Genomic DNA, 12,492 nt, shown 5'->3' on the forward strand with positions numbered 1-12,492 from the left:
GGGAGTGAAAAAAAAAGGCCCCACAAAAAAAAAAAAAAAAAAAAAAAAAAAAAAAAAATGTGGTTACTGTTTATCCAGAATCAGAAAGCCATTTTGAAAATTTTCTCTATTTTTTCAGCCACTTTACTTTTTATATTTCAAAATTATTTGGTCCCTAAATATTGCTGCTCATTGTGCCTGTTGTCTCTGAAAGGCAGCCTTCCTTCTGGGCATCAGGTGATCCCAGTTTCAGACCCACTACAGCCTGACCAGCTGAGTGTCCTTGGGCAATGTCCCTCCTCACTCTGTGCCTCAGTTTCCCTTTATATAAAACATTGAATTAACTACTTTGTCCCTAAGATCCTTTAGACCTGAATGGTTTTTATTCTTTGACCCTGCCAGGGTAGACCCTGGGAGAAATTATGGAGGGGGCAGGGTCTTTCTTTGGCACCTCCATTTTAAGCTGTGCCCTTTCCCCGTTGTTGATGGGCTTCCACACCCTACAACCTTGGGATCAGAGCCTTAAACTTCTTGCCGATGCTGTAAAGGTGGAGTTTTAGGTGGGGGCAGATTAGAAGAGTGAGTTGGGGAGGGGAGCAAGCCTCAGTTCCCCCCCGCCCCCACCATTCCCCCCTAGGTCACAGCCTCATCTGACTAGACATTAGGCTGGCCCCATACCATCATAGAACCACCTCAAACCACAGAGCCTCCTGTTAAAATGAAAATAGTAGGAAACCCTCTAGTGAATAGGAAGCCCGCATTTTTTATATAAAAAGCCTCAATTTGCCAGGACAATTTTTCTTTTGGACAGTCTTAAACTATCTGAAATTTTTCAAATAGAAGCCACCTCTTCAGATTTTATTTATGCCAGAAGTAGGGCAGGTCTGTAGATACAAAACCATTTGATGGACAATATTTATAATTAAAATATCGGACACTGGCGAGAAGAATTCAGGCTTGCTTTGGACTGCTGGGAACTTCCAAATCTGAGTAAATGCTCAGTAATTTGGAGGAATCGGAAAAGAATCAGCTTTGGCACGTGAGGATAGAAGGAATCTTAGAAATAATCTGTATACCCATTTACTTCTAAGTTCCTCAGCATTAAAAAGTGATTGTTGTCCCCCCTTCCCCTCTACCCCCAGCTTCTTGGAACATCTGGTTCATTCTGGGTCCAGTGCTCTCTGAAAATCTACAGTAGAAGACAAACATCTGAGAGTATATATATTCTAGGCAGTTTGAAATAACATGAATAATCTCTCAGATATCCAGAAAATCTTGGCGGGAGAGTCTCATTAGTTAGCTTAGTAAGTGCTTGACATACAAAACAAAAACGTCAAGAGAAAGAGTGAGTGCGTTGGCCCACACTGCTTCAGGATGACTTGCTGCAACGTGCGGGGAGGTCTGTTACCATGGGCGGGGGAAGCCGGCTCATGGAGCCAGCCTCTGCCTTGGGACGTGGAGGCAGAGAAATCGCTGTCAAACAGTGGGCCTTTCCCCTTTCATATCCTGCACAATGTACACGTTTTCTCTGGCTCTTTACTGTACATTCCCTCATCTCCCCAAAGCCCTGCGTCTACATCATAAACAAGCACATAAGACAAGCAGTTCCAACAACCTGGACGCCCTCTTTGTTCCTCCTTTGAGCACTGTCCTCCAAACCTATCTTTCTTTTTGGTTTACATTTGTTTCGTTTAAAATCATTCTACTCTATGGAAGCTGAGTCAAGGAAGCATGGCTGTGGATTCCCACCCTGCCTGGGAAAATTGAGTGACAGGGAAGGAAGCCTCTCTCCCAGGACAGTAGAGACTTCCTTTTGGTTCTGCCTTCTGCCCTGCTTCTGAAAAGTGTTGAACCATCTACCCAGTGATCTGCTATGTGGCCATTCACTCAAGACATCAAAGAGAAATAATTTATTCATTCATTTATTCATTCACTCATCTACATATCAAATAATTATAGGTACTTGGAGTATCAGAGTTATGGAGAAAGACAGTAGAGTGATGATTGTCAAGGCTGGAGGGAGGATGATTGGGAGCTACTGTTTAATGCGTAAAGAATTTCAGTTTTCCATGATGGAAAGGGTGGCGGTGATGGTTGCACAACAATGTGACATATTTGATACTACCAAACTTTACACTTAAAAATGGTTAAGATGGTATTTTACTACAATAAAAAAATGTTGGGGAAAATTACGGACTATCAGGACTTTTAAGTAATTCATCTAGGGGGAAAATGTTTGTGTTTTGGGGTAGAGCTGGAGAGGAGGCAGTAAAGGAGTAGGTGAAAGCCTTGCTACCTAAATCTTGAAACTAGATCTCCATCAACCTAAGGATTAAGCCAAAATTCCCCATCAGGACACATGAGGAGGGGGCCTCAGTGGCCTGACCTCTGGTTCCTAGTGTAGCCTCACTTCTCTCCAGCTCCCAGCCTCACCCCAAACTGCCCTGACCCCAGCTCAGTCTCTGCCTTCCTTCCTCCTCTTCTTCCCCTGACCGACTCCTCACGCTTTGTGAGTGAGTTCTCATCACACTTCCTCCAGGAAGCCTTCTCTGCCGCCGCAGTGCGGTGTCCTTTCTCCATGCTCTCCAGTTCCCTGGGGGCTCTTTAATGATGTGGTCAGTGGTTCTGAGGTCAGTGTCCCCAGTGCTTGGTACAGGGAGCACTAAATATGGAATGAATCACGGCAGTGGCAGACACAGGGACCCGGCCCTGAACAGTTGAAGTTACAAAATAAAAGAAAATGCCAAACAGGTTCCCCTCCTTACTGCCCAGGAACCACCTGGGTGATGACCACTTAAGAACCACTAATCCTTCCAGGGTGGATTTTATGTGATTCCCTGCCTCTGAGGGGCATTGGAAAGATAAATGAGGTGACATTTATAAAGTGTCATGTACCATGCCATGTGAGGGCCAATAATTAACAAGACTGCAGCATGTATGAGGCATCTGGACAGTGTGCCAGGCTGCTGCCGCTGCCACTGCTTACAAAGCCAGCCATTTGGCTTCGACCCGCAGCATTTGTGCTGTGCACAAAGCCATAGAACGGGGGTACATTTCCTAGAGGAAAGTCTGCTGCAGGAATCAGAGACTGACGTATGTCCTATCACGAGAAGTACACAGCTGAAGACACCAGTGGGGTGATGTTTAATAGGGGATGCTGGGGTACACAGAGGCAGCATGGGGCCATCATTAACTCTCTAAGAAAAAGACATAGAGATGAATAGTAGGGATATAGTAACTATTCAACTATTTATTTGGAAAGTATCTGATAGGAAACATAAGGAACCTACTATGAGTGGCCTTAGTACCAAAAGAGAATTGTCCTTCTGTCCCTACCAAAAAAAAAAAAAGAAAGAAAGGAAAAAGAAAAAAAAGAATACAGCAGGACCTGCAACTCATATATTCAAGAAAGGGCAGCAAAATGGCATTCTGTGCAAGAGCTTCAATTTATGTCCCCACCACCCCCAACTTCCAAACAGCCCTCAATAGCACACTGACGGCTGGGGACTCAGAAGCTGCTTGTTTGTGAACTGGTGGGTGAGATCAGAGCTCAGATCCAGGTGCAAACGATGCCATCACAGCAGTGCTATGACAAACTGAGAACACCCTCTTCCTTAGGAGCAACAAGGGCTCAGTGGCCACAAAGGGCCCACTGATGTCAGATGCGAGTTCTTGGTCTTATGAGGAGTTTCTGTGCTCTAGTGTTTCTCATTCTGCATAGTTCAAACATAATTACTACAACTTTAAGGGCAGATGCTGATAATGGAAGATCTATAGTTATTCAGGTTCATTCTGTTCAGAATAAACTTGAGTAATACACAGACACACAGATACACACACACACACACACACACACACACATGCCAGACAAACCCCTAAATTCATGTGAACCATCAGAACAGTATTTGTAAAATACTTTCTCTTGTCACAGCAGGCTCACATTCATTATCTCATTCGGTCCTTATAGCAACACTCTGATGTCAACCAGGACAATATTATGTCCTCTGCTTTACAAATGGAGAGGCTTGTGTCAAGTCACTTGCTGAGTGAGATTCTGTTATTGGATGATTTTCAACACGTGACTGAAGACACAAACAATGGAGTTGGTGGAACAATTGCTTTCTGCTCTGCTTTTTCACTCTGCCAAAATGTGTGTGTGTGTGTGTGTGTGTGTGTGTGTGTGTGTGTGTGTGTGTGTGTGTGTGTGTGTGTGTGTGTGTGTAGTCTGTTATTGGCCAACTGGGGCACATCTCTCTGTCTTACAAACTTGTGAATTAGTAAGAAAGTTTCTTTTTAATGAGTCACATCAAGGTGATGGACCACTGAGTCAGCATTTCAGAGAGCCTATCACCCACATGGAGCAGATCATTTAGACCTAACAACTCTATGGCTGCGGAAAGGAAAGTATATACCTTGTGGACAATACACAAATTTTAGAAAAATAATCTTTACTTTTTGAAAAAAATCAGATTTCTGGGTTTTCATTCCATGAAGATTACACTGGCTCTGGCCACATACATTAGCTGTTGGCCTCTGTGGAGCTGGTAGCTCTACAGCCATTCCCGTCCAAGAGAAACTTCAGCCTCATCTGTGCCACTGCACAGCCTTGTCGTCCCTTGTACAGTACCCACATTTACCCTTCAGAGTGTGACAATAGTCATGACCTTGGAGGGTTCCAGGATATCTGCAGAAGGCACAGGGCCTCCATCAGCCTGACCAATGCATCCTAGAGATTCTTGCTTATCAAGCATGAACCTTGCCTTTCGGCTCTCTCTCTTTTTCTATCAAGAAAGTATAAATTTGAAGGAAGAGATATCTGACTGAAGGAAATTCAGGATATCTCAGGGGAAGCTCCTAGCATATCCAATTTAATACTGCCCTCAATGACTAAAGTTACTTCAAACTCCAGAGAGTTAACTTTCTCAAGTAAATTCTGTGTGTGTGCATGTGTGTGTGTGCGTGTGCATGTGTGTGTGTGTGTGTGTGTATGTATTGAGGAGGATGGGAGAGGAGCAAGAAGGAATACAAATTAGAATGCTCTAAATATCAGTCCTACTAAAACTAATTTTCTTTTAGAAGCTTTTTTTTTGCTGGCTTTGTAGTGGCAAATTAAGTAAAATAACTCCTCGGCTTATCATCTCCAATCTCCCACATCAGACATTATCTGGTGGTATTCAAAAGAGAAACCAAGGTACCTACCTAGATAGTTCTGCTTTATACAGGTTTCTGATATCCTTAAATGGGTGAATGGATGGTGGCATAAAGCCAAAAGGACAAGACGGTGACCTGGAAAACTAAGCAAGACTGTCAGGGTTGAAAGGGGCCATATGGACTATCTAGGCAAATGCCTCATGTAACGGAAGAGGGACTGGGGCCTCTACACTTGAGTACGGTGGGACCGTGGGAGCGCTCTAGCTGCCTTTGGACCCCAGGTGAGTGCTCTGAACCTTCTGCTTCCTCTTTCAGAGGGAAAAGTGTGGGGTACATTGAAAGGTGCTCAGATTTCAGTCAGCTAGTGGCACAGGGATGGAGAGAAGGGACAAATTCCAAAATCAAGGTTACTCTGCTGTGCAGAGGTTACTTTTTACCACTGTAGTCACCTATTGAAAGCTTACCAAGTGGCGGGCTTATACCAGGGGGTTTATATTTACTATCTCAAAACCACTCTCTGTGGTGGTTACTATCATATCTGTTTCATGTCATACAGATATGCAGTAGCAAAACTGGGATCCAAATCCAGTTGCTACCAGGATGCCATACTGCAGTGGGGCTGTAATGGCCATCGGTGGGCTTAAATGATCACTCTGAGGCAGATTAGATCATCCATGTATGATGCTAAATCCGTGCTGTCAAATATACAAAAAAATACTGGAGTGGACATCTGTCATTAGCTACCCAGCATCTTTGTCTCTCTTTCAGGGTAATAATGTCCCAAATTTCTTTTCATGAACTGCTACTACCCCATTTTTAGCTCTGCAAGTGGATCGAGAGAGTGACTCCATCCTCAACTCCAACGGTGGGCCCTTGGTTAGCAAAGCCACGGTCATTGGTTCAGGATGGGCACATGACCCAAGGTGGCCAATCAGATGTTAGAAAGCATTTGCTGGGGCCTTCTGAGAAGGAAGCTTTATGTTCTTTAGAGAATGCTACCAAGTGATATATTCTCTCTTCCTATTGCCTTGACCAAGGACAAGCTCCAGGAGCTACTGGCAGTCATCTTTTAACCCTGAGGACAGCCAGCCTTAGGAAGGAGCAGATATTATGTGTAGCACAGAAGACAGGTGAAGAGTAACTGGGCCCTCGGTGATGTTTTTAGCCTTGTCCGAAGCCAGACCAATCTTTGGATTTTCAGTTAGCTGAAATAATAAATTCTCTCTATATTTAAAGCTGTTTTGAGTTGGGTTTGCTGCTAAGCTTAAACATTTTAAATGGATACAAGTGGGTGGGTCAAGCCACGTACCCACAATCTTTGATGGACGTTAGAAGCCAGCGAATGCTCTGATTGCACTATGCATTGGTTATTCTCATTCTGCAATTGGTAGTGACGTTTTCACTCATTCCTTTCCATTAGGATCATTAGAAATAGTCCCTCTTTAGAGTGCAAAAATATGCTGAGAGGATGAAGAAAAAAATGAAAATGTCTCTAGCAAGTCATAAACCACTTCCCACACCTACTTAAAGTTTAAGGACTGCTTTAATACTCCATGTTTAATTGTTAATTGAGAATTTAAAAATCAAAAATGCCAACTTTGCCTTCGATGAGATGGAAAATTATGCTGCTGTAGAAGGTAACATAATGTAAAACAGCCAACATTACCAAGGCACACAAATGTTTTTGGTATGTAAAATTGCTTTGTAAAATATTTGCTCCATCTGCTGAAAGCGGCAAAGACAATTTTCCCTTGATAGCTAATGGCCCATTTCGGCTGTGTGGCAAGCGATTCGCTGCGGTGGCGGCTCTCATTAAACAGAATGGTGAAAATGCGGTATATAATTCCATACTTATGTGGCATTATCCACTCGCTGCTTCTTGAGGAGTCTGCCCCTCATTATCTAGGCCTCCACCTTCTACCAACGTGCAGGCCTAGCAGCTGATTTGACTTGAGAAGCGCTTTGTCCAACTGAGGCACATATGTCGCGCCTCCATTCCAAAGCTCAGCACAACTGCTTTGCCTCAACCAGAAACTCTAGAAAGGTTCATTCCCATTCAACTTTCCAGCACTTAAACTGCTGTTTCTTTTTTCCCTTCCCCACAGGGGTCCGTGGTTTTCTTTCTAGGCTCACCCAGTCACGCTGCATGCTGGAGTTTCGATAGATAAAGATTAAGCATTTCTTGAAATTCGTAATTGAACTCTGCACAAACACAAAAGCAGAAAAAATTGGCCATCGTAAAGCCTGACAAACACCGTCCGTGGTTCATGGTGTATTTGGTGGTCTGTGAGTGTTCTCTTTAAAGGAGTTGTTTACACTACACTCTAAATTACTTCAACATCTGCTAAAGGAACAATTAAAATTAAATAATCTAGGGTGGTTTTAAAAAAGAATATGTTCATGTTTTGGGAATGATATTAAAAAGTAGTTACAGCAGCAAGTGGCAGATTAAAAAAAAACATTTTTAATGTTAGAAAATGGGTTTAAGGGAAATTATATTAAATATGAGTGACATCATGTAAATATATATGACTTTTAAAAACAACACAATATTTTATAGCAGAAACCATGTGGTTTAAAAATCAACTCTAAGTAGAAATAGCTATAATTATTATTATTGGTAATTGGGATTTCCTTCTAGTTAGAGAAATATCGCTGGTTGAAAAATTGCATATGCTGAAAAAACTCTTTAATTGAAAATTAAAAAAAAAAAAGAAAACAAATGTGCTCTTTGGACTTGATTTTTCATTTAAGTGGTGGAGGAGAAGGGTAAATTTGTGGAATGAAATGAGAGACTGACAAAAGAAATTGTATTTTAATTTTTACACAAAAGGAATGGGCAGGCATTTACTTTACTTAATCAGAGTGAAGAGCTGTATCTTCTTTGATATTCCCATATGTACAGATGTGTATATTTAAGGCAGATGTAATAGCATTATATATTTATTATTATTTTCTTTCTACAGACCATGCTGATTAAATACCCGGGTAATAAATCAGAGAATTCCAAAAGTGAGGGTTTTTATTTGATCTGGCACAATTACATGAAAGTCCCAGTCTTTTCAAGGGCATCCCTCTCTCCCTGAGGGGCAAAGGGGACAGACGATCAGAAGCAAATGGCACAGTCGCCGGCAAAGGAAAGTAAAACTCATTCTGAATCAGGTCCAAATACCCATGCCTGCTCTGTGGTTTTCAGCAAAGCAGATATTTCTAAAAGAACTCCAACGGGGACTTCTGGATATGAAAACACTAACCAATTCTCGTTCCTCTCATCTTTTGCTTTATTCCTTCCTTCCACGCTGTTATTGCGAAAAACTGGCAGTTAAATTCAATTGATTCAGAATATTCCGGATCCATATGGCCGCCAACCCTGGAGCTGAGGCGGCAATAGCGCCTCACTGCTGTTCTCAAGCATTTGCCTCTCCCCTAGTCCCCAGATGGTGGGAGTAACATTTAAAGCTCCTTTTCTCTGCCTTGTACAATAGACCTTGGCACCATTTCAACTGTTTACTCCGGTAATTAACAGCTCTGATACCACAACAATTACAACTCCTCCACTCTCACCACAATAATGCTATGAATTAGTGAGAGCTAATGGCTGGAAGGTAGAGTGTTTCCAGACTGCGAGATCTGTGCATTTTTAGAATAAAATAAAAGGTACAAACAGCGCGCTTGCAGTAGACAATGATTACCTAGTAATTAGTTTACACAAAGCTTCCTATTTAATGGCAAAACGCTGTAATTAACGTGTGACAGAAAATCAAAGGGTACTTTGTAAGCATATGAAAAATTAACACTGCAGGCCCATAGCTTTATGTACTGATTAGAAGCATATTAAATCAATAGGACACACAAACCAACAGCTTGTATAGCTGATTATTATAGGTCCTTGGAAGGGGAACCCGGCTTTCATTTAACTTGGGGAGGCAATTTTCCCTCTCCTGTCATCTTCCTCAGGCACAGAGAAGCACCTCAAACCCTGGCAGCTTCATGAAAATAACCACTGAACTGGAAGAAAACATTCTAAGTCATTTTCAGAGATAAGGAAAAATATGTAAATGATTAAGGCTTTCCAATGATTGTGGTGACGTGCTGCTACACTAATTAGAAAAGACACCAACTGGAACAAGAAAATGAAGAAACCGGGTCTCAATCTTGTGGTCAGAATAATCTCTATTTTATCAGGTCAATGCCTCTTTACTCGACATGTAGAAAGTTCAAGGAACTGAAATTGTTTTCTCTTTTCAAATGATAAGGAACTAGAGGGCACTGTCAAGGTTTATTATTTTAAAGGCATTATCTGGGTAAATCACTGGCTAGGCACAATTAGTTCACCATTCTGTATCTTCAACAACCACAATTCTACGTAATGATAATTGATGCATAGAAAACTATTCTGGAAGCCTATAAGACCCTAAAAGATCTTCTAAATCACCAAAGAAAGATCAAATTCTGCATATTTGTTCAATGTTATCTGTGATTTAATTGTAATACAATTCGATGGTGATAATAGTAACATTTTTGAAGGCGTATTATGTGTTGGGTATATTGCTAGCTGATGTGCAAGGGTTATCTCATTTAATTCTCTCCACTTCTACATGAGGTAGATATCCATGTTATACTTCTTTACAAATGAAGAGACAGAGCCAAGGGTTCCCTGCTAGTAACCTTGGTGTGTCTGGGCTATGGAAATTTGGGAGCAATGGCTGCTGCATTCCAGGGACCTTTGTGTTTCCCACAAGTCTCTGTAGAAAGCCTGCCTCAAGGACTGTGAGTCACAATCGCAGGGACCTGAGAAAGAACACTACACAGTGTTCAAATAAGGGGTCTTTTCTAAATGGATTTAGCTCGGAGCGGCAAGGGCACTAGGCCAGGAGGGTATGTGGGCTCCAAGTTGGGCACAGCCATTTATTAGCTATATAAATTTGGGCAAGTCACTCAACTTCCCATGTATCAATTTCTCCATCTGTAAACAGAATAATAATAGCTTCCTTATCAAAGAGGTATGGAGGTAAATGAGTAACAATTTCAAGGTTTTTCTGAAATTGAGACAATTCGTGTAAAGTGATGAAATGCCTGACACCCAGCAGGTATTTTGCAATGCTATTATTATTTCTACAATAATTATTAAAAACTACAGGGCAATGCTAAGACCATAACAGTGTATTCGTGGATCTACAAAAGAAGTCAAGTTTTTAAGACATAAAAATAAGCAAATATAAAAAAACAAATGACTAATCATTGATCTGTAGCTTAATGATTAGGGAAAAATGGTATCCTAGATTCTTCTTGACCTGAAAACCTAGATTCTCTTGATACCAAGATGTTGTGTTTTTGATATGATACAAATAATAAATAAGGACATGAAAAAGGATATCTTGCTAGTAATTTAATAGCAATTATAAGATGCATTTGACATCTAAACTATTTATAATATTTGATGTTGGTAAGGTAGTAGTAAAACTAGTATGCTTATTTTCTGCTAGTAGCTTTGGAAATTGGTACTACCTTCCTGGAAAGTCATGTGGCAATATGTAACAAGAGCCATAGAGCATTCTACCCCTAGGTCTTTCTCCTAGGGAAGTAATTCAACAAGTGCAAAAAGAAGTGTATACAAAAACCAAAAATAAAAACAAACAAATCTTTCCTCCTAGGCCTTTCACCTCTCTCCATCCCTCCCATCACCATTACCAACATAAACAAACAAACAAACAAACAAATAAGAAGAAAAAAGACAAGAAAAAGAACAAGAAAGCTGGAAATAATGTAAATTTCTGACTTAACTGAACGCTTTAGCATGTTAGAGTAAATCAATATGAGGGACTATTATACAGCCATTAATTGTGACAACTACATGTAAACATGGAGAATGTTTAAGATCTGATGTTTAAATTAGCATATACACTATTACTGTAGCAATAAAAAAATAAATGCAGCACATTTGGAAATTAATACACAAAAATTAAAACAACTATGTCTGGGAAAAGTGATTATGCACTTACTTGGTTAAATATTTCTTTAATCTTATTATATTACCTTTTTACTTTTCTAAAAGATTATGTGCTTACAGTGTAATGGACCTTTGGGATCACTTAATAAATACCTACTAAATTCCACACAAGGTGCCAAGCTCAGCTATCTATAGTGGCTCCTATGACCCAGTTACATAGCCATCCAAATGGATGGAGGTCTTCACGATGAAGACAGATTTCTAAGGCACTGGTTGGTTGTTGGTTCTCTTTTGTAATAGTGTATTTTGTTTGCTCATTTAGTTCTACATGGAAGCAAAACAACTATTGTGGTTTATTCTATTTTTTGTAGACTTGGATGCCTTCAATTAGTGTGTGTGTATATATATTTATATTTATATATTTACATATGTATATATATTTGTGTGTGTGTGTGTGTGTGTATATATGTACAATTTATATTTATATTTATATATGTATATATATTTTTGTGTGTGTGTGTGTGTGTGTGTGTGTATCCCTCCTGGGCTATCCCCAAATTAATTTAAAATGTCTAATGAAGTGCACCAAGGTACAAGTAAAGGTAAAACTGTTCTTGCAAAGGGCTAAAATAGCAATATAGTATAGTAGCTTAGAGCCATTTTAATTTCCTTTTTCTTCTTTTTCTTGTAATTTGTTAAAGAATTCTACATCCTACTCTCTCCATCCAGGGAAACAGAGGCCCACAGAAGGGCTGTACAGAGAAACCCCAAAGTGAACTGGCTTAGCTCTTCACACGGACAAACTGTCCTGCAAAGCAGCATCACTGGTAGCATCACTACCACTAAGCCAATCTCCCGGGATTGAGGGAGGGAAAATTTACCCTTTAAAAAAAGGAAGAAAATGCCATAGAAGGACCAAGTACCACAGCAAATGCCTACCTGGATCTCCCTACACTGTCTTAGGTGAGTGTGTCCAGGTAGGTTTTTCCACTACAACCATTCCTTTCTTGGCTTAAGCCTTCATTCCTAATAAATGAAAAGAAATACCTTCAACTGGGGATGGAGAGTCTGGAGTGTGCCCACGTGTGTGGATTCATTAAACCTTAACAAGCATTGAGTACTTAAATGAGTGAGTTTACTGGAACCTCTTGGGGGAATCAGGTTTCGTTACCTGGTAGGATGGAGAGAATAAGATTGGTACTAAGCCATCATGGAAAAAAAAAAAGAGAGAGATTCGTGCTCTGTTTTCATTGTGGTCATCATCTAACATTCCGCTTTTCCTAAAATCATCTACATGTCTATACTGAGTTTTTACATGTGACTATAGCTTTTCAGCATTTGTTGACTCCATGACTTTGTTTCAAGTCTCAGCTGCCACCAGTCAAATGACTCTGGTTCTAAATTAGATAGGT

The 12,492-nt window shown here is 40.6% G+C and overlaps 1 protein-coding gene across 5 annotated transcripts in view; it reads right to left on the reverse strand.

The window, feature by feature from the left end:
• IQCH (IQ motif containing H) overlaps positions 1-12,492 on the reverse strand; it is a 172,513-nt gene that overhangs the window by 49,788 nt on the left and 110,233 nt on the right. The window lies entirely within an intron of this gene.

The sequence above is a fragment of the Pteropus alecto genome, unplaced genomic scaffold (genome assembly GCF_000325575.1).
Source record: "Pteropus alecto unplaced genomic scaffold, ASM32557v1 scaffold86, whole genome shotgun sequence".
Lineage (NCBI taxonomy): Eukaryota > Metazoa > Chordata > Mammalia > Chiroptera > Pteropodidae > Pteropus > Pteropus alecto.